General features: G+C 50.8%; 1 long non-coding RNA gene across 1 annotated transcript; it reads right to left on the reverse strand.

Moving 5' to 3' along the window:
* Nucleotides 1-775: 775 nt before the first annotated feature.
* Nucleotides 776-2,512, reverse strand: LOC115898129. The gene is made up of 2 exons (XR_004057843.1): nucleotides 2,256-2,512; nucleotides 776-1,354 (listed from the first exon to the last, which is right to left on the reverse strand). It is a non-coding gene; the product is annotated as an uncharacterized LOC115898129 (long non-coding RNA).
* Between the last annotated feature and the right edge of the window lie 24,420 nt (nucleotides 2,513-26,932).

Consider the following 26,932-nt stretch of genomic DNA (forward strand, 5'->3'; position numbering starts at 1 on the left):
CCATTGCACTCCAGCCTGGGCAACAAGAGCAAAACTCCGACCAAAAAAAAAAAAAAATTAGCCAGGGCTCATGGCTCATGCCTGTAGTCCCAGCTACTTGGGAGACTGAGACTGGATAATGGCATAAGCTCGGACAACGGAGACTTCAGTGAGATTGCACTACTGCACTCCAGCCTGGGATACAGAAAGACCATGTCTCTAAATAAATAAATAATAAATAAATAAACAATAAAATGCTACCACGTTTGTCAGGTTTACAGTGAGGAGCGCTGACATGTAGCTGTGTGGGCAATCTGTTAGAGACAGAGTGGCTTTTCTTATTTTTTTTTTTTTTTGAGACGGAGTCTGGCTCTGTCGCTCAGGCTGGAGTGCAGTGGACGGATCTCAGCTCACTGCAAGCTCCGCCTCCCGGGTTTACGCCATTCTCCTGCCTCAGCCTCCCGAGTAGCTGGGACTACAGGCGCCCACCACCTCACCCAGCTAGTTTTTTGTATTTTTTAGTGGAGACGGGGTTTCACCATGTTAGCCAGGATGGTCTCGATCTCCTGACCTCGTGATCTGCCCGTCTGGGCCTCCCAAAGTGCTGGGATTACAGGTTTGAGCCACCACGCCCAGCCCAGAGTGGCTTTTCTTGACCATGACAATGTACTTCAGCTACATTCACCTGTTACGATTACTGTGCCTACTGAATTCGGTACTGATCCGATTCAGTAACTGAATCAGATCATCTTTACACAACTGCTGCATGATAACTAATCTTGCAAAATCGACCATCTCTAAAGGAAATTACTTTTATTTTGCTCTAACGATTACCCAAGACCCCAGAATAAGAATTAACCCAGCAGGTTTCGTTCACATTAATGGCCAATGTACAACCCATTTTCTTTAAAGTGAGAAAAATGCTTCAGATTTTGTGTCCTGAGAGTTTTTCTTCTATTTGTTCTAGTCTATCATTGAAGCTTTTGACTGTACTTTGTATTTCATCCAATGATTTCTTCAGTTCCAGAAATACTCTTCTGTTGAATTTTAAAACCTCTTTCTGGCAGGTAATCATCTCATATGTCTCCCCAACTCTTTTCCTCATTTCTTTGTGTTCTCGTTCAAAAGACTCTTCCATGTTGATGACCTTCTTTACAATCAGTCGGGTCAATTCTCTGCTCAATTTTCTGTTTGCGCTTTCCTGAATTTCTTTTGGATGGGGATCTGTTGCTGGAGAATTACTGGGTTCTTCTGTAGGCATCACATTTCCTTGCTTTTTCATGCTTCCGGGGTCCTTCCGTTGAGATCTGGGCATCTCGTGGAATAGTCACTTCTTCGAAGTTTGTGAATTCACTTTGTAGGGGAGGACTTCTTCCTGAAGATGTAGATATGATGTGGTTAAGTAGGGGACCTTGGCTTTGGTTTGGGGTAGAAGTGTAGGCTCTGTACATTACTTGAGTGACTTAGGGCGCGGTTATTAGTGGAAGCTGTGCTTGCCTGTTCTTGAGCCCCAGAGCAGAGTATGCTGGCCCTGGCCTTAGTGGGTTCAGGGGAGCGATTCGTGGGCCTTTTCCTGGGCCTCTAGGTGCCCTGCTCGAATGCTAGTAGTGACAGTCCCTGGCTGGGCGTGTGGCTGATCTCAGGCCCTGGGGCAGCAGGAGTGATGGGCGGGAGGGGCAAGCGAGTCCCCTGGCCTGCATGGTGGTATCGGCAGGCTGTGTCCCAGACCCCGGGGAGGAGTGTTCAGCAGCCAGCGGTGACGGACAAAGCCCGCAGCCACCAGTCCCCAGGCCCCTGGCCCGTGTGCTCCAGTCCTCAGGGGACGGAAATGCCAGCGAACTGTCTTCAGGCCCCCAGGGTTTGGGCTCTGGCTGTGACAGACAGGGAAGGGCTGGTCCCCAGGCTGCGGGCGGAAAGCTCAGGCGGGGGAGGGCGGGCGCGCAGTTGGCTCGCGTCTGGGTCCCGCGTCAGCGGCGGGGTTATTTGTCTTTTGGGACTCCTGAGAGCACCCAGCCTCCCCTCTCCCTCCCTGGTCCTCAGCTGGCGGCGGCAGTTACCGCAGGCAAGGCAGAAGCTGCCCTCGGTGCTGGACTCTCGGGGTGGCGGGGGCTACAGCTAAAGCTGCTCAGGGTAGGGAAGCCCGTGGGCTCCACGTGGGCTCCTGCAACGCCGCTGGGGAATCTCTCGGCCGCTGCCCCCTATTCTGGAGGCCCGCGAGGGTCGGGGGCTGTGGAAGTCCATAGGCGGACTGCGGAGCCCCGGGGTCTCTCACTCACCCTTTCCCTGCTCGCGGGGGCTGCATACAGGCCGTCTCCGCCTATCCGATTTCTCCGCGCAGGCTACCTAGGTGCCTCTGCTCTGCTCCTCGGGCTCCCCGTGGCTTCTTGGCTGAATCCCGCGTTCTCTCAGCCGACCTGCTGCAAGTGTGAAAAACTGCCAGCTCCTTCGGTTCCCTTCGGAGGAGAGGCGCGTGCCGGGTGCATCTACCCGGCAATCTTGAGCCCGTGGTCCTAGGTGGGAACGGGTCCCAAGTGCCCGGGTTACTCAAGGGCGTTCCCTGGAGGGTCCGGGTCTGCCTCGCCCCTTTCACTCCCGGGAAGGCCCCGCCCTCCCCTTCCAGACTGGACGGAAAGCTCCGTGTGCACACAGGTGTGTTAGCTAATAGAAATGGGAGCAGACTATTTACACTTTTCCACAAAAGTGTGCATTTTTCACTTTTTATGCTGGGGATTTGTGTCAGTACTCGCAGAGCCGCGTTGTTCTTTTCTTTTTTTCTTTTCCTTTCTTTTTTTTTTTTTTTTTTGAGACAGAGTCTAGCCCTGTCCTCCCAGACTGGAGAGCAGTCCTGTGATCTCGGCTCACCACAACCTCCGCCTCCTGGGTTCAAGCGATTCTCCTGCCTCAGCCTCCCGAATGGCTGGGAATACAGGCGCACACCACCACGCCTGGCTAATTTTTTTGTACAATATTTTTAGTAGAGATGGGGTTTCACCATGTTGGCCAGGCTGGTCTTGAACTCCTGATCTCAAGTGAACCGCCCGCCTTGGCCTCCCAAAGTGCTGGGATTACAGGCATGAGCCACTGTGCAGCAGCAGAACCATTTTCTATTCCATGCTGAACAAACCAGTTCTTGCCACACATGTGTTGAGATGAAACAACTTTGTTTCTATGAGAGATGTCACAGGAGCTCATGAAACAGCCCAATCACAGGAACTCTGTAGTTCAGCCCAATCACAGGAACTCTGTAGTATATGTGAGAGGGACTGTGAATATAGGAGGGTGAATGTGTGCATGTATGTTTGTATATTTGAGCATGAGGGAGAAGATAAGGGACCAGATGGTGAAGGGCACCTCAGGCTAGGCAAGGAGTTTGGCATATCTTACAGGCATTAATGTGCCACTGATAGATTTTTTCACTGAAAATTAATGTGGCCAGATTTTTATTTTATTTTATTATTTTATTTTGTTTTAGAGTTTCACTCTTATTGCCCAGGCTGGAGTGCCATGGAGCGATCTTGGCTCACCACAACCTCTGCCTCCTGGGTTCAAGGGATTCTCCTGCCTCAGCCTCCCAAGTAGCTGGGATTACAGGCATGTGCCACCACGCCCAGCTAACTTTGTATTTTTAGTAGAGATAGGTTTTCTCCACGTTGGTCAGGTTGGTCTCGAATTCCCAACCTTAGGTGATCTGCCTGCCTGGGCCTCCCAAAGTGCTGGGATTACAGACATGAGCCACCACCCCCAGACTTATATTATTTTATTTTTTGAGACAGAGTCTTGCTCTATTGCCCAGGCTACCATGCAATGGCATGATCTCGGCTCATTGCAACTTCCACCCCATGGGCTCTCAAGCAGTTATCATCCCTCAGCCTCTTGAGTAGCTGGGATTACATGTGCCTGCCATGTGCACGCCTGGCTAATTTTTGTATTTTTGGGGGTTTCGCCATGTTGGTCAGGCTGGTCTCGAACTCCTGACTTCAGATGATCCATGAGCCTCAGCCTCCCAAAGTGCTAGGATTACAGGAGTGAGCCACCACACCCAGCTCCCACATTGCCTTCTCTAGGTGTCTGTCTCAGATCTCCCTCACTCTCTCTTATACTGACACTTCTAATTGCATCTTCTAGAGCCCACTTGGATAATCCAGGATTATCTTCCCATCTAAAGATACTTAATCGGGCCAAGCTCAGTGGCTCACGCCTGCAATCCCTACACTTTGGGAGTCTGAGGCAGGCGGATCACCTGAGGTCAGGAGTTCGAGACCAGCCCGGCCAACATCGCAAAACCCTGTCTCCACTAAAAATACTAAAATTAACCTGGTGTGGTGGCGCATACGCATACCTGTAATTCCAGCTACTCAGGAGACTGAGGCAGGAGAATGACTTGAACTCAGGAAGCGGAGGTTGCAGTGAGCTGAGATGGTACCACTGCACTCTAGCCCGGGCAACAGAACGAGACATCATCTCAAAAAAAAAAAAAAAAAAAAAAAAAAAAAAAAAAAAATCCTTAATTACATATGCAGAGACAGTTTTTTTCCAAATAAAGTAACACTTACAGGTTCTGGGGATCAGGACCTGATATCTTTGGGGGCTATTATTTAGCCTTCCTCAGATGCACACACTTAGGCCTTGATGGAGCAGGAAGAGCAGATTTGGGGAGAAGATAAAAAATGACTAGTCTAGGGTTACCCTGCAAGTTAGAGGAAGGGACAGACCTGGACCCTATGCCACAGCTCTTTCCACTGTTTTACAGTAGCTGAGCCTAAGGGAGGAGACCACCCCTCATATCATCTTATGCCCAGTTTCTGCCTCCAAAGAAAGAAGAAGTAAAAACTAAAAGGGAGAAATGAAATCCACAGGTAGCCAGCCGGGCGCCACACCCTGGGCCTGGTAGTTAAAGATCGACCCCTGATCTAATCGGTTGTGTTATCTATAGATTACAGACATTGTATAGGAATGCACTGTGAAAATCCCTATCTTGTTGGCGCGGTGGCTCACGCCTGTAATCCCAGCACTTTGGGAGGCCGAGGTGGGCGGATCACAAGGTCAGGAGATCAAGACCACGGTGAAACCCCGTCTCTACTAAAAATACAAAAAATTAGCCGGGTGCAGTAGTGGGCGCCTGTAGTCCCAGCTACTCAGGAGGCTGAGGCAGGAGAATGGTGTGAACCTGGGAGGCGAAGCTCGCAGTGAGCCGAGATCGCACCAGCGCCATTGTACTCCAGCCTGGGGGACACAGCGAGACTCCGTCTCAAAAAAAAAAAAAAAAAAAAATCCCTATCTTGTTTTGTTCCAATCTACTTACCAGTGCATGCAGCCCCCAGTCACATACCTCTTGCTTGCTCAATCAATCACGACCCTCTCACACGCATGCCCTTAGAGTTGTGAGCCCTTAAAAGGGACAGGAATTGCTCACTCGGGGGGCTTGGCTCTTGAGACAGAAGTCTTGCCGATGTCCCCAACCGAATAAACCCCTTCCTTTTTTTTTGAGACGGAGTCTCGCTCTGTCCCCTGGGCTGGAGTGCAGTGGCCGGATCTCAGCTCACTGCAAGCTCCGCCTCCCGGGTTTTCACCATGCTCCTGCCTCAGCCTCCCGAGTAGCTGGGACTACAGGCGCCCGCCACCTCGCCCGGCTAGTTTTTTTTTTTTGTATTTTTTAGGAGAGACAAATGAACATGGCTAAGAGTGTCACCCTCTGAGATGGAAACTGATGAGGCCATAGCAACCACAGCAACAACAGCCCGGCCAGTAAAGGAAGTGTTACCCATTTTAGAAGTGGAGCCACCCAGGAGATGCTGGGCAAGTATGTTGCAGACAGAACACACCTCAAAGATCTTTGGACCAGGTGACCAAGTAGAATACTGAAGCCCTGTGCATTGGAAAGAAAAGTATGACTCATTCACTTACATCGCAACTTGAATGTCCATGTCTCAGAACTGTTCAGGTAAAGCCCTTGGACAACATTATACTCTGTGGAACACCGGAAGACCCTTCTATCTGTAAGGCAGGCTACTCTGCTATAACAAAAGGCTTTGCTGGTAACTAAGGACATACAGGAGCTAATAAAAAGACAGTACTCTTGGCCGGGCATGGTGGCTCACGCCTATAATCCCAGCACTTTGGGAGGCCAAGGCGGGCGGATCACGAGGTCAAGAGATTGAGACCATCCTGGCCAACATGGTGAAACCCCGTCTCCACTAAAAATACAAAACGTAGCTGGGCGTGGTGGCATGCGCCTGTAATCCCACCTACTCAGGAGGCTGAGGCAGGATAATCACTTGAACCCGGGAGGAGGAGGTTGCAATGAGCCGAGATCATGCCACTGCACTCCAGTCTGGCAACAGAGCGAGACTCCATCTCAAAAAAAAAAAAAAGAAAGGAAATTACTCAAGTATGCTGGGTGCAGTGGCTCACGTCTGTAATCCCAGCACTTTGGGAGGCTGAGGCAGGTAGATTGCCTGAGGTCAGGAGTTCAAGACCAGCCTGACCAACATGGTGAAACCCCATCTCTACCACAATTACAAAAATTAGTCGGACGTGGTGGTGAGCGCCTGTAATCTCAGCTACTCAGGAGGCTGAGGCAGGAGAATCACTTAAACCCAGGAGGCGGAGCTTGCACTGAGCCGAGATTGTGCCACTGTACTCCAGCCTGGGCGACAGAGTAAGACTGTCTCAAAAAAATAAAGCAAAACAAAACAAAGATAAAATGAAATATCAAATATGGAATTATTTTGTAAACTCTAAACTGTCACATATATTAGAGATTGTTTCAGCTACCTTCTTCATCAATTTATTGAGTACTGCATTTTAAATCAGAGCTTCTTAGACTGGGCACAATGGCTCATGCCTGTAATCCCAGCACTTTGGGAGGCCAGGATGGGCAGATCACTTGAGGTCGGGTGGATCATTTGATGTCAGGAGTTCAAGAGCAGCCTGGCCAGCCTGGTTTTGAACCATGCACTCCAGCCTGGGCGATAGAGTGTGACTCCGTCTCAATCAATCAATCAATCAATCAATCAGTCAATCAGAGCTTCTCAAAGTTCAGTGTGCACACAAATGACCTGACATCTCGTTAAAAATGCGGACTCCAGACCAGGCACAGTGGCTCAGGCCTGTAGTTCCAGCACTTTGAGAGGCCGAGGTGGGCGGATTCTTGAGCTCAGAGTTTCTAGACCAGCCTGGGCAACACAGCAAGACTGTCTGTACTAAAAATACAAAAAATAAAAATAAAAAAAAATAGCCAGCTGTAGTGGCATGCACCTGTGGTCCCAGCTACTTGGGACTCTGGATGCTGAGGTGGGAGGATCCCTTGAGTTTGGGGAGTGGAGGTTGCAGAGTGAGCCAAGATCAGGCCAGGCCACTGCACTCCAGCCTGGGTGACAAGGCAAGACCCTGTCTCAAAAATCAAAGGAAAAAAATCAATGTTTTAAAGAAAAGGTGTTATGACAGAGTTAAAGGCCTACATTGGCCAGGTACGATGGCTCACGCCTGTAATCCCAGCACTTTGGGAGACTAAGGCAGGTGGATCACGAGGTCAGGAGTTCAAGACCAGCCTGGCCAAGATGGTGAAACCCCGTCTCTACTAAAAATACAAAAATTAACTGGGCGTGGTGGCGGGCACCTGTAATGCCAGCTACTCGGGAGGCTGAGGCAGAGAACTGCTTGAACCCAGGAGGCGGAGGTTGCAGTGAGCCAAGATCGCGCCACTGCACTCTAACCTGGGGGACAGAGAGAGACTCCGACTTCAAAAAAAAAAAGAAAGGCCTAAGTCATGTGACTGCACCTGTGTCCCTGTATTTAGGGGACTTCGGAGAAGCAGTACCCATGCCTGAAACTCAAGGACATGTAGGAAATGAGAGTTGTTTTTGTGTCCCCATCCGTGTCCTTCCTAGGGCACCCCAGCCTTGAAGAAAGTGGAGCCGCAGGTGAGGATAAGTGGGGGCGAGGCTCGTTGTGCTTAGGGTAGTCAGAGGCCAGCCCTCACAAGACCATGTCTAAAGGGGGGCAGTCCTCTGTCCTGGTCTCCAACCACCCACCCCAAAAACAGAGGCCTCACTCTAGCCTGAAAGACCCTTCTCTGACACCCGACCTTCCCTTTCCAGAACCCTGGTGGGAGAACAGTGAAACCACCTTTGCAAAATTATGACTAAGGAGATTGTAACAGTGAAACATCAGACCTAACCAGTCCATCTTGCTTCTAACATCTCAACTGTCCTTATCCATTCCCGGGTGTAGGCAGAACCAGCCTTGGGGAGGAATTTAGTTTGTAGTTTAAACTAAATATAAGAGCCCTTCCCCAAAGCTAAACTCTTCTTGTAAAATTAAAGAAAAGCCACCAGCCATCAAGTTAGAATAAGAAGAGCTGGAATTCTAAGTATTACCAGCCATTATTCTGGAGGAAATAAGATTTGCAACTTCCCCAATCACTCTTGAAGGTGACATCACTATTGTGAACCTAAGATCAGCCTTTTGAGATGGTTTTTCAGGCTTTTGCATTTCTAACAACCGGATGGCCCCACCTGGACTTGTCAACCAGATCTGTGGCCCCCACCCAGGGTCTGACTCAGCAGAAGAAAACAGCTTCCACTCCCTGTGATTTCAACCCCCAGTCAACCAGCCAGCACTCCCGATTTCCTGGCCCCCTACCCACCAAATTATCCTTTAAAACTCTGTAAAAGCTCATGCCTATAATCCCAGCACTTTGGGAAGCTGAGGTGGGTGGATCATTTGAGGTCAGGAGTTCAAGACCAGCCTGGCCAACGTGATGAAATCCTTTCTCTACTAAAAATACAAAAATTAGCTGGGCGTGGTGGTGGGCGTCTGTAGCCCCAGCTACTAGGGAGACTGAGGTAGGAGAATCACTTGAACCTGGGAGGCGGAAGTTTCAGTGAGCAGAGATCGCGCCACCGCACTCCAGCCCTGCCAACAAAGCAAGACTCCGTCTCAAAACAAGAAGAAGAAGAAAAAAAAACACTCTGATCCCCGACTTGGGAGACTGATTTGAGTAATAATAAAACTCCAGTCTCCGGCACAGCTGGCTCTGGGTGAATTACTTTCACTATTGCACTTCCCCTGTCTTGATAAATTGGCTCTGTCTAGGCAGCAGGCAAGGTGAACCCCTTGGGGAGTTACAATAGGAGGAAGGATGTTCCGAGGCAGGCAGGTCTATGCAAACCTATCCCCAAAGTCCAAGGAAGCTGAGGGGCCCAAGGAAGAGTGGAACCGCCCAATGGTTTCACCTTGCCCGCTGCCTAGACAGAGCCGATTTATCAAGACAGGGGAAGTGCAATAGAGAAAGAGTAATTCATGCAGAGCCAGCTGTGCTGGAGACCGGAGTTTTATTTTGACTCAAATCAGCTTCCCCGAGCATTCAGGGATCAGGGTTTTTAAGTATAATTTGGTGTATGGGGGAAGGCCATTGAGTCAAGAGTATTGATTGGTTGGGTTGGAGATGATATCCCAGCGAGTTGAAGCTGTCCTCTTGCGCTGAGTCAGTTCCTGGGTGGTGGGGCCACAAGGTGGTTAAGCCAGTTTATCCATCTGGGTGGAGCCAGCTGATCATCAGGTGCAGGGTCTGCAAAATATCTCAAGCACTAGGCTGGCCGGGGTGACTCACACCTGTAATCCCAGTAGTTTGGCTGAGGCAGGTGGATCACCTGAGGAGAAACCCTCTCTCTACTAAAAATACAAAAAATTAGCTGGGCGTGGTGGAGGGCGCCTATAATCCCAGCTACTCAGGAGTCTGAGGCAGGAGAATGGCTTGAACCCGGGAGGCAGAGGTTGCAGTGAGCCGAGATCACACCATTGCACTCCAGCCTGGGCGACAAGAGCAAAACTCTGTCTCAAAAAAAAAAAAAAATCTCAAGCACTGATTTAGGAGTGGGTTAGGGAGGGTCAGAATCTTGTAGCCTCCAGCTGCATGACTCCTAAACCATAATTTCTAATCTTGTGGCCAATCTGTTAGTCATACAAAGGCAGTCTAGGGCAGGCACGGTAGCTAACTCCTGTATTCCCAGCACTTTGGGAGGCCGAGGCAGGAGGATCACCTGAGGTCCAGGAGTTCAAGACCAGCCTGGCCAACATGGCGAAACCCTTCTCTACTAAAAATACAAAAATTAGCCGAGTGTAGTGATGGACACCTGTAATCCCAGCTACTCAGGAGGTTGAGGCAGGAGAATCGCTTGAACCCGGGAGGCAGAGGTTGCAGTGACCTGCTAACGGGCCACTGTACTCCAGTGAGACTCTATCTCAAAAAAAATAAAATAAAATCTTAGAGACCTTCCCAAAACTAGGGTTAATGATAAGTCAACATGGCAGATCAGCATCCAAGATGGAGTTGCCTTCACCTCCACAAAGGGATTGAGGAATCTGCCCAGCCTCCTCCAGTCCCAGAAGCTGCCACTTAGCCGCTGCTCCCACCACAGTCCTGGGGGCAGCACAGGACTGCTCTTTAACCCAATCTCTGGAGTCTTTGGCTGCAGAGGCTGCAAAGCTGTGATTCCAGTCACTTTATTTTTCTACTAGTCTGGGCACCTGCTGTTTCCTCACTGGATCTCACTGCAGGTGAATCTACTTTTTACTGCATTTGAGGTGAAAGCCAGTATAGCCAACCAGAGTGAGGCCACTGTGGCTGTGCTGTGCCCTGTCCTGCGGCAGCCACCTCCAACCCCACCAAAAGCCCCTCACCTGCTTCCTCTGTGTTGGCTCTGCCTCAAAAGCACAGGCTCTAGGACTCAGCCCAAACATGGACCTCCAGGCCGGGTGCGGTGGCTCACACCTGTAATCCCAGCATTTTGGGAGTCCGAGTTGGCCAGATCCTTGAGGTCAGAAGTTGGAGACCAGCCGGGTTAACATGGCGAAACCCCATCTCTACTAAAAATACAAAAATTAGCCAGGCATGGCGTCAGACACCTGTAATCCCAGCTATTCAGGAGGCTGAAGCAGGAGAATCGCTTGAACCCGGGAGGCAGAGGTTGCAGTGAGCTGAGATTGTGCCATTACATTCCAGCCTGGGCAACAGAGCAAGACTCCCCCTCAAAAAAAGAAACAAAACAAAACAAAAAAAAGACAGAGTCTCACTTTGTCACCCATGCTGCAATGCAGTGGCACCATCATAACTGGGTTCCAGTGATCCTTCTGCCTCAGCCTCCTGTGTAACAGCAACTACAGGCACACGTCACCATGCCTGGCTAATTTTTGTTTTTTTGGTGGCGTGGGGTCTTGCTGTGATGCCTGACTGATGTAGAATCCCTGGCCTCAAGAGATCCTCCCACCTCGGCTTCTCAAAGCACTAGGATTACAGGTGTGAGCCACTGAGCGTGACCCGAGCTCTCCTTTTAAATTAAACTAACCCATTTTGTGACTTTTTTTTTTTGAGATGGAGTCACGCTCTATCACCAGGCTGGATCGCCACTGTCACCAGTGGCGCGATCTCGGCTAACTGCCACCTCCGCCTCCCAAGTTCAAACGATTCTCCTGCCTCAGCTTCCGGAGTAGCTGAGATTACAAGCACGCGCCACCACACCCAGCTAATTTTTGTATTTTTAGTAGAGACAGTGTTTCACCATATTGGCCAGGCTAGTCTCGAACTCCTGACCTTGTGATCTGCCCACCTCGGCTTCCCAAAGTGTTGGGATTACAGGCTTAAGCCACCGCGCCCGGCTTTGTGACTTTTTTTTTAAGTCAACACCTTCAATGGGCACTTCATTCCAATCTACCACAACAGACACCTTAGCCAACTGTTGAAGTTATCACTGCACACCAGGTCTGCCAGAATCCTCCAAGACCCCTGTGTTTTCACTGCTCAGCCCCAGTCTGGCCCCGTAACCAACCTCAACTTCCCAGCCCTCCCTTTCCCTGCGCAACTATTGCCTGGGCACAATCCTTGTACCAATCTCTGCATCCACCAGGAGCATTCGTTACTAGAAACGTAATCCAGTTCTGACCTTAAGCAGAAAATAAACGTATTTATTGGTTAGCTCTCAGAATCCACAGAAAGGATGGAGAACCTAGGCTCAGAATTCCAGAGGAGCGAACAGTCAAAATCACACCAGCAACCAGCCCGGTAAACACACAGAAGCTGCCAGCAGGGGGCAGCAGAGGCCACAACACGGGATCAACAGCGTCCCCAGGGGCTGGAACTCCGACGCCCCCGCAACTACTGCAGCCCCACTGCCCCCGGGAGCTGGCAGTTGCAGCCCCTGCCAAGACCACCAGAAAGCATTGTCCACTGTGCCCCCCTCTTTGTTTTCCTAACACTTGACCCGATATCCGGGATTTATGCTTGCTGAGCATAAACCCGGTGCACACCTGCTCGTTCTATTGCCAGGGAGGCTGCAAAAAGAGGATGCGACTATTTCTCCTTTGATCACGGAAGGCTGGGGTTCCACAGGCACCGAAAGGAAGAAAGGAGAGATGGGAATGAGAATGTCCTCCAGACAGCTCTGGCAGGATCGGGTGTGGGAGAGTGAGGGTCCCGCCCCAGCTGGGGTCTACCCAGGTCCACGTCCTGGACATGTTGAGGCTTTTTCCAGAAGGTAGGGATGAAGTCTGGTTTGACAACACTCAAGTGACCCCAGACGGTGTCATAATAGACTGGAAGGCACCTGCCACCCATCACACACACCTCCCACCCACTGGCATCCTTCTGCCCCAGGCACACACAAAGCCTCCGTCCAGAGATCAACCGTCTCAGCTCTGAATTTGTATAACCTGTATGTAGACTCACTGATCACAATCTCTGCCCAGCCTGTCTTGTGCATACTTCTTTCTCACTGTCAGGCGAGGAGCCCGTCCTGGCACTCCCATTGGCCTGTAGATTCACCTCTCCTGGGCAGGGCCCCAGGACCCAGGATAATACCTGTGCCTCCTGCCCAGAACCCTCCAAGCAGACACAATGGTAAGAATGGTGCCTGTCCTGCTGTCTCTGCTGCTGCTTCTGGGTCCTGTTGTCCCCCAGGAGACCCAGGATGGTGAGTGTGGAAAGTAAGGGATGGGTGCTGGAGAGGACTGGAAGGAGGTGAGAAACAGGACATGTGGCTGGGAGAAGGGCTGGATGCGCTGGGATTCCCTGGCATACAGCAGGAATGGGTGCCCAAGGCTGTCAACTCACTCAGCTCACACACACCCAGGAGCATTCAGGGAGCCTCTGCGCTCGCCCAAAATAAGACCTTCAGGAATCTGAATCTAAAACCCCTAGTTTACGGTGAAAAAAAGACTCCAAAGACCAAGCGACTTGTTTGGGGTCAGCCAGGACAGAGCAGGAACCATAGGCCTGGAGCTGCTTCTGCTCCTGTTCCTTCCCTTCTTCCGGTGGCTGGGTACACCTGCCTGACGCTGAGGGAAAGAGAGAGCAGCCCCAAGGGGAAAGTGGGAAGACAGGTGGGCTGGAGGCATGGTGCTAGAAGGAAACCTGTGCCCTCACCCCACACTCAGACACCACTGCAGTGGGTCTGGAAGGCGAATGGCCCGAAGAGAAGACAGTGGCAACTTGGTGGGAGATCAAGGGTCACTTCTAAGACAGAGGAAGGAGGCTGTTTGTGGCATGAGAATGTGCAGGATAAAGACATGGAAGCGAATGGCTTCTCAGTTGTGTGAGTTTAAAATTCATGACATTTATACATTCTCAGAATAGATGTTTCATGTTAGTTTTATAATAATCACATTTACGGCTGGGCGCGGTGGCTCACGTCTGTAATCCCAGCACTTTGGGAGGCCGAGGCGGGTGGGTCAAGAGATCAGGAGATCGAGACCATCCCGGCTAATATGGTGAAACCCCATCTCTACTAAAAATACGAAAAATTAGCCGGACGCGGTGGCGGGCGCCTGTAGGCCCAGCTACTTGGGAGGCTGAGGCAGGAGAAGGGCATGAACCTGGGAGGCAGAGCTTACAGTGAGCTGAGATCGTGCCACTGCACTCCAGCCTGGGTGACAGAGTGAGACTCCATCTCAAAAAAAAAAAAAAAAATCACATTTAGAATGTTAATCCCATTCTGCGTCCAAATCTTAATTATTCAGGGTTCTCCAGGGAAACAAAACTAATATACATTGTATACACACGCCCATATGTATATATGAATATACACTGTATATATACACTAAATATATATGTGTGTGTATATATATACACGAGTGTGTGTGTGTATATACAAAAGAGAGAAAGAGAGGAGTTTTATTTAATATTTCTTGTGGCTCACACAATTCTGAGGGCTAAAAGTCCTAAATCAGCAAAGCAAGCCAGCAGGCTGGAGACCCAGGAAAAGAGTTGGTATTGCTGTCCTAAGTCCAAGGGTAGTCTCTGGAGGCAGAATTCTTTCTTCTCTGGGGTGCCTCAGCCTTTTCTCTTGATGCCTTCCACTGATTGGATGAGGCCCACCCACATTGTAGAGGGTAATCTATTTTTTTTTTTTTTTTTTTTTTATTGAGACGGAGTCTCGCTCTGTCACCCAGGCTGGAGTGCAGTGGCCGGATCTCAGCTCACTGCAAGCTCCGCCTCCCGGGTTTACGCCATTTTCCTGCCTCAGCCTCCCGAGTAGCTGGGACTACAGGCGCCCGCCACCTCGCCCGGCTAGTTTTTTGTATTTTTAGTAGAGACCGGGTTTCACCATATTAGCCAGGATGGTCTCGATCTCCTGACCTCATGATCCGCCCGTCTCGGCCTCCCAAAGTGCTGGAATTACAGGCTTGAGCCTCCGAGCCCAGCTAGGGTAATCTATTTTACGCAAGGTCTGATTTAAAGGCTAATCACATTCAGAAACTCATGAGCAAGAATGATTTCAGTACTTAAATTAGAAATCTGCCATATGACCTCCAACATTACTAACAATCACGTAAATTATATTCTAAATTGACTATGGAACTAATTGTGGAAATGTCCCACTCTCTCAGCTTCCATCTTGTACCAAACTGCAAGGTACAATGCCAGGAATTCTGAGAGGTATCCTAACCTTACCCTATGCTGATCCATTCTGGGTCACTTCTTGAGTTTTCTAGTAAATTCACCTTCCTACACTTTCTAACTATATGTATTTGTCCAGTTGGACTAGAAATGTTTATTTCTCATGTCAAGTTCAATGCAGATTGGGCAAGGTTCCTCTCCTCCACAGGGTGACTCAGGGATCCAGGCTGTTTGCATCTTGGAATTCTTCTGTTTCATCCTGTGGCCTCCATAGTCATCAACTAAAGGGATAAGAGACAGTAGGGGCAAGCCAGGTGGTAGGGTCTTGGACCAGAAGAAAGACACCAGTCACTTCCACTCACATTCATGTTTGACAAAACTCAGTCACATGGTTCCAATCTATCTGTAAGGAGGCTGAGAAATGTTATCTTCTTCTGTGCCAAGCAGATTCAATTCTGTAGTGAAGGCACAGAATGGTCTCCGAAATATCATCCCCAGCATGAAAGCAGAGCCTGTTTCCCTGAGTGAGGCTCTGATGGTGTGAAGCTGATAGCAGAGGAGAGAGCTGGGGAGGAAGAGGCCAGTGGCCAGGCCTCCCCTCCTGGCCCTCTGCAGCCCCACAGTGAGACACCCTTGCATGGACCCCAGCCCTCAGAGTCTTTTCTTTTGCAGGTCATTACTCTCTGACCTATCTCTACACTGGGCTGTCCAGGCCTAGCAAAGGCACCCACAGGCTATAGGGCACTGTCTTCCTCAATGACCGTGCATTCTTCCACTACAACAGTGAAGGTGGGAAGGCTGAGCCCTGGGATCATGGAGACACGTGGAATGAGTAGAAGACTGGGAGAAGCAGAACCAACTTCAGAAGGTCAGGGAGGACATCTTTATGGAGACCCTGAATAACATCATGGAGTATTACAACAACAGTAGTGGTCAGTGAACAACAGACCGCGGGGGTGGAAGGTCTAACCCAAGAGGCAGCCCCCCAAGTGTGAGTGGCAAGGGGTCAGCAGGATGGAAATAGTCCCAATCCCAGCAGAGGAACAGAAGACACAGCAGAAATGCAGACATGTCCGCATCCTGCCCACCCCACGGCACAGGTGCTCCCCACTTCCCCATCGATTGCCCCATCCTCATTCCAGGCCTCAGCTCACACAGGAAGTGATGGCAGAGTCACTTCCTATCCAGGCACCTCTGACCTCTCACCTCCACACCCCACCCGTTAGAGGCTGATCTCCCGGTGAGAAGGCATCAGACTCACCCCTGTTCAGAGAGGTTGCCTGGAGAGTGAGCCACTCTCAAAGTCACTCAGAACTGGGCTCACCTGGTGGCTCTGCCAGTCCCAGCTGTAGACAGTGAAACATTCCCAAAATATCTGGTCGAAATCTGCAAACACTGGAGCACTGAGACCTACCTGCAAACAGTTTTGTAATATTTAACTATGTCTATTCTATGAAGGATATCACAGTCTGTCCTAATCTCCCTTGCAGCTCCATCGCCTCGGACAGGGTCCGGCCAGTATTGGCTCAATTGAAATTTGTGGAATGAACAGAGAAAAGCACCCAGCACACACTGTAGCTCATGCTGGGGGCTCAGGAAGTGCTGGATTCAAAACCACAGGCTGTTAGAGTTCCCTGCAGCCCTAAAGTTCCTTCTGTCCATAAGATGCAGACCGAGGAAGGGCCACCTGCACTGTGGTCGGAGGAGCTGGTGGCAGAGCCCGCGCAGAGATGGTTGCTGTGCCCCCGGCCCAGCGCTCTTTCTGCTAAACCACACTGCCGGCCCCAAGGCAGCCAGCCCCAGGCCTGGTGAACTGCTGGTGTTAAATTATCATAGAGTGGATGGCAAAAGATAGGCTTCTAAGTACAAAAATGCCCAAGATGCTACATTGGATCTGCAGGTTTCCAAAAGGAGGCAAGAAAGAGATAGGAAGACGTTTGAAGGATGAGGGATGGGAGGTCTTGGTAAGGAAAATGGCCCGGGCTGTGTGTCAGCCATAGGAGAGAAGGGGGCACAGGTGATCAGGAAAGACACTGGGAGAAGCTTTGATGGACAAGAATAGAAATGGCAAAGTGGATAATTACGAGGAAGGAGGATGAAGAGATGAACACAGGGTATCAGGAAATAAGAGTAACTGACATTTACTGAGCACTTACTTTGTGCCAGGCCCATCTATGAGCATATTTAATGCTCCAGAATAGCCCCCTGAAACCGTGCTCTTGGCATTGCTGTTTCGGAGGTGAGGAAATAGAGGCCCAGGGAGGTGACTGGCTCCAGCTTATGCAACATGCCCGGTGGGGGCAGGGAGAGACCAGGGATGTGAGCCCAGACAGCTTGAGAGCTATCAGTGTCTGTGCCAACAGCACCAAGCAGTGCTGGGCAAACACCTGCTTTTATAATCAGAATGAAGAGGCTGTGTCCCCTGCCCTATGAGGTCCATTTCTGAGAGTTGTGGCTAATGGGCAAGAAGTTTGGGACTTTAAAGATATCAAACACCAGAAAGCAAGAAATAAGTGATTGGGTCGGGCGCAGTGGCTCACACCTGTAATTCCAGCACTTTGGGAGGCCAAGGGAGTTGGATCACCTGAGGTCAGGAGTTCGAGACCAGCCTGGCCAACATGTTGGAACCCTATCTTTACTAAAAATACAAAAATGAGCCGGGCATGGTGGCACACACCTGTAATCCCAGCTACTTGGGAGGTTGAGGCAGGAGAATCACTTGATCCCGGGAAGCGGAAGTTGCTCCAACCTGGGCAATAGAGCAAGACTGTCTCTCACACACACATACACACAAAAATAGACCTCTAGATCGCCCAGAACCGGAGGTCAGGCCCACCCGTGTAACCAGGTCAGAGGGCTTTGACTTTGAGGGGAAGGGGAACACGTGAGAAAAAGGCCTAAGGGCAGGGACTGCCAAGGTCATGGCCGAGAGAGGCCACATATTTGTGAGCTGGAGGGACACAAAGGATGTGTCTGGAGAGGTGCACAGGGAGGGCGTCCTTTGGGAAGCCTGGCGTGGTGTTGTCACCCCCGGGTTTGGAAGAGTGCAGGAGCTGGCCAGGCAGCGGCTCCTCACCAGGACCTGCCTCCACCTTATTCCCCTTCGGGCCACTTGTCTGTCACTTCTGCTCTTTTTTCATTTTCTTTCTTTTTCTTCTTCTTCTTCTTCTTCTTTTTTTTTTTTTGAGACGCAGATCTGACTATGTTGTCCATGCTGGTATCAAACTCCTGGCCTCACAACATCTTCCCCACTCGGCCTCCCAAAGTGCTGAGACTACAAGCATGAGCCACCATGCCTGGTCTCTTTTCTTTCTTTCCTTTTTTGGGGGGGTGGAGTTTCGCTCTTGTTGCCCAGGCTGAAGTGCAATGGGCAATCTCGGCTCACCGCAACCTCCACCTTCTGGATTCAAGTGATTCTCTTACCTCAGCCTCCCGATAGCTGGGATTACAGGCATGCACCACCATGCCCAGCTAATTTTGTATTTTTAGTAGAGACGGGGTTGCTCCATGTTGGTTAGGCTGGTCCCGAACTCCCGATCTCAGGTGATCCGCCTGCCTCGGCCTCCCAAAGTGCTGGGATTACAGGCGTGAGCCACCGCGCCCAGCCATTTTTTTTTTTTTTTTTTTTTGGGCGGTGTCTTGCTCTGTTGCTCAGGCTGGAGTGCAATGGCACGATCTCAGCTCACTGCAACCTCCACCTCCCGGGCTCAAGCAATTCTTCTGCTTCAGCCTCCCAAGTAGCGGGGATTATAGGCGTGCGCCACCAAGCCTGACTAATTTTTGTATTTTTAGTAGAGATGGGATTTCACCATGTTGGTCAGGCTGGTCTCAAACTCCTGACCTCGTGATCCACCTGCCTCGGCCTCCCGAGGTTCTGGGATTACAGGCGTGAGTCACTGCGCCCGGCCTCTTTTGTTTTTTTCCTTTTTCTGATTTTTTTTTGAGATGGAGTCTCACTCTGTCGCCCAGGCTGGAGTGCAGTGGCGCCATCTCGGCTCACTGCAAGCTCTGCCTCATGGGTTCACGCCATTTTCCTGCCTCAGCCTCCCGAGTAGCTGGGACTACAGGCGCCCACCACCACACCCAGCTAATTTTTTTTTTTTTTTTTGTATTTTTAGTGGAGACGGGTTTCACCGTGTTAGCCAACATGGTCTCCATCGCCTGAACTTGTCATCTGCCCACCTCGGCCTCCCAAAGTGCTGGGATTATGGGCGTGAGTCACCGCGCCTGGCCTTTTTTTTTTTTTTTAAATTATGATACATTTTTTGTCTTTTTTTTTTTTTTTTTTTTTTTGAGACGGAGTCTCGCTCTATCGCCCAGGCTGGAGTGCAGTGGCCGGATCTCAGCTCACTGCAAGCTCCGCCTCCTGGGTTCACGCCATTCTCCTGCCTCAGCCTCCCGAGTAGCTGGGACTACAGGCTCCAGCCACCTCGCCCGGCTAGCTTTTGTGTTTTTTTAGTAGAGACGGGGTTTCACCATGTTAGCCAGGATGGTCTCGATCTCCTGACCTCGTGATCCGCCCGTCTCGGCCTCCCAAAGTGCTGGGATTACAGGCTTGAGCCACCGCGCCCGGCCTCATTTTTTGTCTTATCAACAAAAGTCAGGCATGAAATAGAACATTTTGAAATACACATAAAAAAAGTGAAAAAAATTAGTCACATATTCTTGAAAGAATTACCGGTAACATTTCAGTGTCTTTCTAGTATTTTTTTCTACGTATACATATAGCTTTTACCCATTAATCAGATTTTTCTTTTTCTCTTTCTTTCTTTCTTTCTTTCTTTCTTGTTTGTTTGTTTGTTTTTGTTTTGTTTTGTTTTTGAGACGGAGTCTTGCTCTGTTTTCCAGGCTGGAATGCACGGAGCGATCTCAGGTCATTGCAACCTCTGCCTCCCGGGTTCGAGCAATTCTCCTGCCTCAGCCTCCCGAGTAGCTGGGATTATAGGCGCCGGCCACCACACCAGCTAATTTTTGTATTTTTAGTAGAGGGGGGTTTCACCATGTTGGCCAGGCTGGTCTCCAACTCTTGACATCAAATGATCCACCCGCCTTGGACTCCCAAAGTGCTGGGATTACAGGCGTGAGCCACTGCCCCCGGCCTTAATCAGATTTTTCTTAAAAAGAAGTGGGAAATCTCCTGGGGTTCACAAGGTAGATGCGGTCCCTGGCCTATACCTTGGGGATTTCAGGATGAGAGCCTGGAGGAAGTCCCCAGCCTTTCTATTCAGTGGCAATACCGCTCTTCACCACAAGAGGGGGATGTGTGCTCAGGAACGTCGACCCCAAAGCTGGAAACCGCAGCCCTGGCACCTGGTGCTGGCAGCTCCCACTCAAGATCACCCTTAGTCACTCCTAGCTTTACTGCTCACTGCTCAGTGCGCCTTGGTTCATGAGGGAAAAAAGACAGAACTCACGTGCTCACTCTTGCACCCTTGTGCCCGAATTTGGCAAATCTTTGGACAGCTCTGCCCTCGTGTTGCAGCCTCGGGCTTTGTAGGTCATCGCCCCCAGCCTCACACCCTTCATCAATATGCCATCATTGCCCAGGACCCATAAGGCCTGTCGGGCCCAGGATGCCCTCGTCCAGCTTCCCGTCTCTTTCCCTGCCGCCTGCTACCCTACACACTTTGTTTTTGGACAGCAGTGGGCTTATGTCAGCTGCAATTGCAATCATTCATCTCTGCCACCCGCAGACCTTCCTGCATACTGCTTTTTTTTTTTTTTTTTTTGAGATGGAGTCTTGCTCTGTTGCCCAGGCTGAAGTGCAATGGTGCAATCTCGCCTCACTGCAACCTCTGTCTCCTGGGTTGAAGCGATTCTCCCGAGTAGCTAGGGCTACAGGCACCCGCCACCATAACTGGCTAATTTTTGTATTTTTAGTAGAGACAGGGTTTCACCATATTGGCCACGCTGGTCTTGAACTCCTGACCTCAGGTGATCCACCAACCTCCACCTCCCAAAGTGCTGGGATTACAGGCGTGAGCCACCGCGCCTGGCCAGAATTTGGCGAACCTTTGGACAGCTCTCCCTTTGTGTTGCAGCCTTGGGCTTCACAGGTCATCGCCCCCAGCTTCACATCCTTCACTGGTTTCCCATCATGGCCCAGGACCCAGTCTGAACTCATTATAAGGCCTGTTGGGCCCCGGATGCCCTGATCTCACTTCTGGCCTTTTTCCCTGCCACCTGCCTCCCCACATACTATTACCGGACAGCCCTGGGCTCACGTAAGCTGCGATTGCAGCTCTGCCACCAGCAGACCCTCCTGCATGCACCTTTCCAGAAGGCTCTTCCCAGCTCTCCTCTCCTCTCCTCTCCTTTCCTTTCTTAAATGGAGTCTCGCTCTGTGGCCCAGGCTGGAGTGCAGTGGCGCGATCTCGGCTCACTGCAACCTCCGCCTCCCAGGTTCCAGCGATTCTACTGCCTCAGCCTCCCAAGTAGCTGGGACTACAGGTGCCCACCACCACACCCAGCTAATTTTTGCATTTTTAGTAGAGACAGGGTTTCACCATGTTGGCCAGGATGCTCTCAATCTCTTGACCTCGTGATCTATCTGCCTCGGCCTCCCAAAGTGCTGGGATTACAGGTGTGAGCCACCATGCCTGGCCTTCCCAGCATTTCATAAGCAGTTACCTCTTCCCAGGAGTCTCCCTTCACCCTGTGAGTCTGTGTTACGTCATTCCCTGAGCTTCCATGGGGCCCAATGAGCCCCCGTCACACCACTTAGCACGCTGGAGTGTCTGCCTGCCTTCTCAGCTGGAAGCCCCATGAGGGTGAGCATGTGTCAGCCTCACGCACGCATATCTCCAGCACCTCGACACCATGCTTGGCACTCCATAGCTCTCAGTAAGGAATTTACTAAATATCACCAGGTACAGTGGCTCACACTTGTAATCTCAGCACTTTGGGAGGCCAAGGTGGGAGGATCACTTGAGGCCAGAAGTTTGAGACCAGCCTGGGCAATATAGTGAGACTCCATCTCTTCGAAATATTAAAAATCAAGTGTGGTGGCATGGCCTGTAGTCCCAGCTACTCAGGAGGCCGAGGTGGGACAGTCGCTTGAACCCAGGAGCTCAAGGGTGCAGTGAGCTATGATTGTGCCACTGCACTCCAGCCAGGCTGACAGAACAAGATCCTGTCTCTAAAAAAAACTGACTAAATGTGTGAATGAAGGAATGAATGAGTGTGTTCTTCCCTGTTCCCTGAGGAGAGTCTGCAAAAGCCAGTGTGCTTCCCTCCATCCCCCTTCCTCCCTGTTCACTGGGTGCCTCTCATTGTCTCCCACGCCTCTGCAGACACATCCCAAGGAACACTGCTGCTGAAGGACCAGTTCTGTTCCTTGTGATAGTGGAAAGAAACAGGATTTGGGCCGGGCGCGGTGGCCTACGCCTGTAATCCCAGCACTTTGGGAGGCCGAGGCGGGAGGATTGCTTGAGGCCAGGAGTTTGAGGCCAGCCTGGGAAACATAGTAAGACCTCCATCTCTACAGAAAACAAAGATTAGCCAGGTGTGGTGGTGCATGCTTGTAATCCCAGCTGCTTGGGAGGCTGAGGCAGGAGGATATCTTGAGCCCAGAAAGTTGAGGCTGCAGTGAGCCATGATCACACCAGTGCACTCCAGCCTCGGTGACAGAGTGAGACCCTGTGTCTAAAAAATTTTTTTAAAAAAGAGGCCGGACACAGTGGCTCAAGCCTGTAATCCCAGCACTTTGGGAGGCCGAGTCAGGTGGATCATGAGGGTCAGAAGTTCAAGACCAGCCTGGCCAATGTGGTGAAACCCCATCTCCACTAAAAATACAAAAATTAGCCAGGCAGCCGGGCGCGGTGGCTCAAGCCTGTAATCCCAGCACTTTGGGAGGCCGAGACGGGCGGATCACGAGGTCAGGAGATCGAGACCATCCTGGCTAAGAGTGAAACCCCATCTCTACTGAAAAATACAAAAAAACGAGCCGGGCGAGGTGGCGGGCGCCTGTTGTCCCAGCTACTCGGGAGGCTGAGGCAGGAGAATGGCGTAAACCCGGGAGGCGGAGCTTGCAGTGAGCTGAGATCCGGCCACTGCACTCCGGCCCAGGCGACAGAGCGAGACTCCGTCTCAAAAAATAAAAAAAAAAATAAAAAAAAATAAAAAAATTAGCCAGGCTTGGTGGCAGGCACCTGTAATCCAAGCTACTTGGGAGGCTGAGGCAGGAGAATCACTTGAACCTGGGAGGCGGAGGTTGCAGTGAGCCAAGATCATGCCTCTGCACTCCAGCCTGGGTGACAGAGCAAGACTCCGTCTCAGAAAAAAATAAAAATTAAAAAAATAAGGAAAAGAAATGGGATTTGGAGTGAGGCCAATCCAGCCTCAGTACTGGCTCTACCACTTACCAGCTGTGCATGTAACTTATTTTCTCCATTTGCAAAGTGAGAAAAACAGGACCAAGCTTGCAGGGTTGCTGTGAGACAGCGCCTGCCAGCCTGACACGTGGTAGGCAGTCATTAGATCAGGGTCTTCCTCCCTCTTTCCCAGAGCCCCCACCTAAGCTCCCTACCCTCTGGAACCTTGGGACACACACACCCCTGTAATCTGAAGTAGTAGCCACTATTTCCCTGACCCATCTCTGTCTGTCCTCCCCAAGGTTGCCCTGTCGTCTATCCCCCAACAAAGAGTGGTGCCAGGCACAGAATAGATGCTCCAAAGATATGAAAAGAATGAAGGAATGAACAAACCAGCCACTGCAGTACTGCAGTATCCCTTGGGCCACGTTCCCCAGTAGCCAACAGGCTCTTTTTTTTTGTTTTTTGTTTTTGACAGATTCTCACTCTTTCACCCAGGCTGGAGTGCAGTGGTGTGATCTCAGCTCACAGCAACCTCCACCTCCGCCTCCTAGGTTCAAGTGATTCTCCTGCTTCAGCCTCCCAAGTAGCTGGGACTACAAGCACACACCACCACGCATGGCTAATTTTTGTATTTTTAGTAGAGACGAGGTTTCACCATGTTGGCCAGGCTGGTCTGGAACTCCTGGCCTCAGGTGATCTGCCTGCCTCGGCCTCCCAAAGTGCTGGATTACAGGTGTGAGCCACCGCGCCTGGCCTGGGCCTGGATTCTTGTGGATGGCATTAGGGCACCCCTGTGTGTTACCCCAAGGATCACACGTGCACAGCTGTGTCATCTGAGCAAACTCCCCCAAAGGGCATCTGCATTCTCCACAGCCATTGCTGGTGCTAAGAGGACAAGTTCCAAAAAAGAAAAGCTTTTTAAAATGTTTTATTGATTTATGCTTTATTTTTGGTAGAGATGGGGTCTTGCTGTGTTGCCCAGGCTTGTCTTGAACTCCTGGCCTCAAGTGATTCCCCTCCCCCGCCCCACCTCAGCCTCCCAAAGTGCTGGGATTACAGGTGCAAGCCACGGTGCCCGGCCCGAAATCACTTTCTAAATTTGCCCCATTCATCCTGTTTTCCTCTTGTAAACGTTTTATGTCACGTATACCCTGAGGCCCCCCTGACAGCCCTCCTCGGGCCCAATCTGCAGCCTCTTGTGTTATATCTGATCGGAGCACCCCCAGAGCTTCGTCATCGGTGACGAGCCCTCACCCTCTCTCCAGTTGGAACCATCAGCTGATGAATAAGGGCTGATTTCTTCTCAAATGATCACCACCCCCAATTCATTACATTGCAAAGACTGAGCTCAGAATGGCTTATCTGATGCTTGGTGCAGTTGTGCTTTTTTGGAACACCGTTCATTGAGGATGCAAGTCCTCTCCCGTGTGATGATCTCGGGCGCAAGCTGTGACGTGGGTTCCACGCTCTTCTGTGCTACGTCCTCCCCTGTGATTTTCGCATCTCTGATAACTGCTCGCCTCTGTCTGAGGATTTTCCTCCTCTGGTACCATTCATTGGGAGTCTCTCTAGTATGCATTATGAGATGAATGGAAAATTTCCCTCATTCATAATATTCATAGCTTTCCTCTGCCCTGTGAATTCTTTGATATTCTCCCAGAATCCTGACCAAATGTTTTGCCATGTGTATCGGGCCAGTAGAGTTTAGGCTTAGAGTCTGCAATTTCCCCAAAGTGGTAACTTTTTTTTTTTTTTTTTTTTTTTGAGACAGAGTCTCACTCTGTCGCCCGGGCTGGAGTGCAGTGGCCGGATCTCAGCTCACTGCAAGCTCCGCCTCCCGGGTTTATGCCATTCTCCTGCCTCAGCTTCCCGAGTAGCTGGGACTACAGGCGCCCAACACCTCGCCCGGCTAGATTTTTGTATTTTTTAGTAGAGACGGGGTTTCACCGTGTTAGCCAGGATGGTCTCGATCTCTTGACCTCGTGATCCGCCCGTCTCGGCCTCCCAAAGTGCTGGGATTACAGGCTTGAGCCACCGCGCCCGGCCTTTTTTTTTTTTTTTTTAAAGAGATGGGGTCTTGCTCTGTTGCCCGGGCTGGAATGCAGTGGCATGATTATAGCTCACTGCAGCCTTGACCTCCTGGGCTCAAGTGATCCTCCCACCTCAGCTTTCTGAGTAGTTGGGACTACAGGCACACACCACCATACGTGGCTAATTTTTTTTTTCTTTTTGAGACAGAGTCTTGCTTTGTCACCCAGGCTGGAGTGCAGTGGCATGGACTCGGCTCACTACAACCTTCGCCTCCCGGGTTCAAGCAATTCTCCTCCTGCCTCAGCCTCCCAAGTAGCTGGGACTACAGGTGCATACCACCATGCCCGGCTAAATTTTTGTAGTTTTAGTAGTGATGGGGTTTCACCGTGTTCGCCAGGATGGTCTCGATCTCCTGACCTCGTGATCCACCCACCTTGGCCTCCCAAAGTGCTGGGATTACAGGTGTGAGCCACCTCGCCCGGCCCCATTGAGGAATTTTTAAATTCCATTTGACGGAAGAACCAGCCCGTTTTCTGTCTGTCACATGGCCATCTTGAAATAGTGCTGCCTCGAATCGCTTGAACCTGGGAGGTGGAGGTTGCAGTGAGCTGAGATCGTGCCACTGCACTCCAGCCTGGGTGATAGAGCGAGACTCCATCTCAAAAAAAAAAAAAGAAAGAAATAGTCCTGCCTCCACAGTGCCTTCTTCAGCCTGTCAAAGCCAAAAACTTTCCCAAGATCCTAAGTCTAGTAGGCAAGAAACCCTTCCAATCCCTATTAAAGCCCTGTTCATGAGGGAACCCAAGCTTTCTACCCGCAGCCACTGGAATTTCTGCTGTGGGAATTGGGGGACATTCTTGAGCCATGGAAGTCTTGAGGCCGCTGGGACTGAATAATCTGTCATGATGCCCTCAGTTCCGTGAGTCTCCTATTCCGGTTTATCCCTGCTCCACTATATCTGAGGCCTCCTCTCCTTGTAGCAGCTATTGGGGCTGAAATGTCCAAAGTGGCTTTTGCAGTCACGTGACTGGTGCCTCACGTTCTTCCACGCGGTCTCTCTTCCTGACAGAGCAGTCTTGTCGTCTAGTACATTTGTTGGCCTCTGAGAACCCTCTATGGATGCTCTAGGCCATTGCGCCATCACCTCTATGGCAACCCTCTATGGATGCTCTAGGCCATGGCGCCATCACCTCTATGGCAACCCTCTATGGATGCTGTAGGCCATGGCACCATCACCTCTATGGCAACCCTCTATGGATGCTGTAGGCCATGGCGCCATCACCTCTATGGCAACCCTCTATGGATGCTGTAGGCCATGGCGCCATCACCTCTATGGCAACCCTCTATGGATGCTGTAGGCCATGGCGCCATCACCTCTATGGCAACCCTCTATGGATGCTATAGGCCATGGCGCCATCACCTCTATGGCAACCCTCTATGGATGCTGTAGGCCATGGCACCATCACCTCTATGGCAACCCTCTATGGATGCTATAGGCCATGGCGCCATCACCTCTATGGCAACCCTCTATGGATGCTGTAGGCCATGCATGGCGCCATCACTTGTGCTACCCCTGGCCCCTCCATGGAAACCACTGCCCAGGCACCTGTGTCACACCATATGACCCTGCCTCTCTTCCACCCCTCAAGCCCCCAAATATGCAGTTCACTGCACCAGGATCCCATATAGGCTGGCCAACGATTTTTGAAGTAAT

This window comes from Rhinopithecus roxellana, chromosome 6, assembly GCF_007565055.1.
Source record: "Rhinopithecus roxellana isolate Shanxi Qingling chromosome 6, ASM756505v1, whole genome shotgun sequence".
Lineage (NCBI taxonomy): Eukaryota > Metazoa > Chordata > Mammalia > Primates > Cercopithecidae > Rhinopithecus > Rhinopithecus roxellana.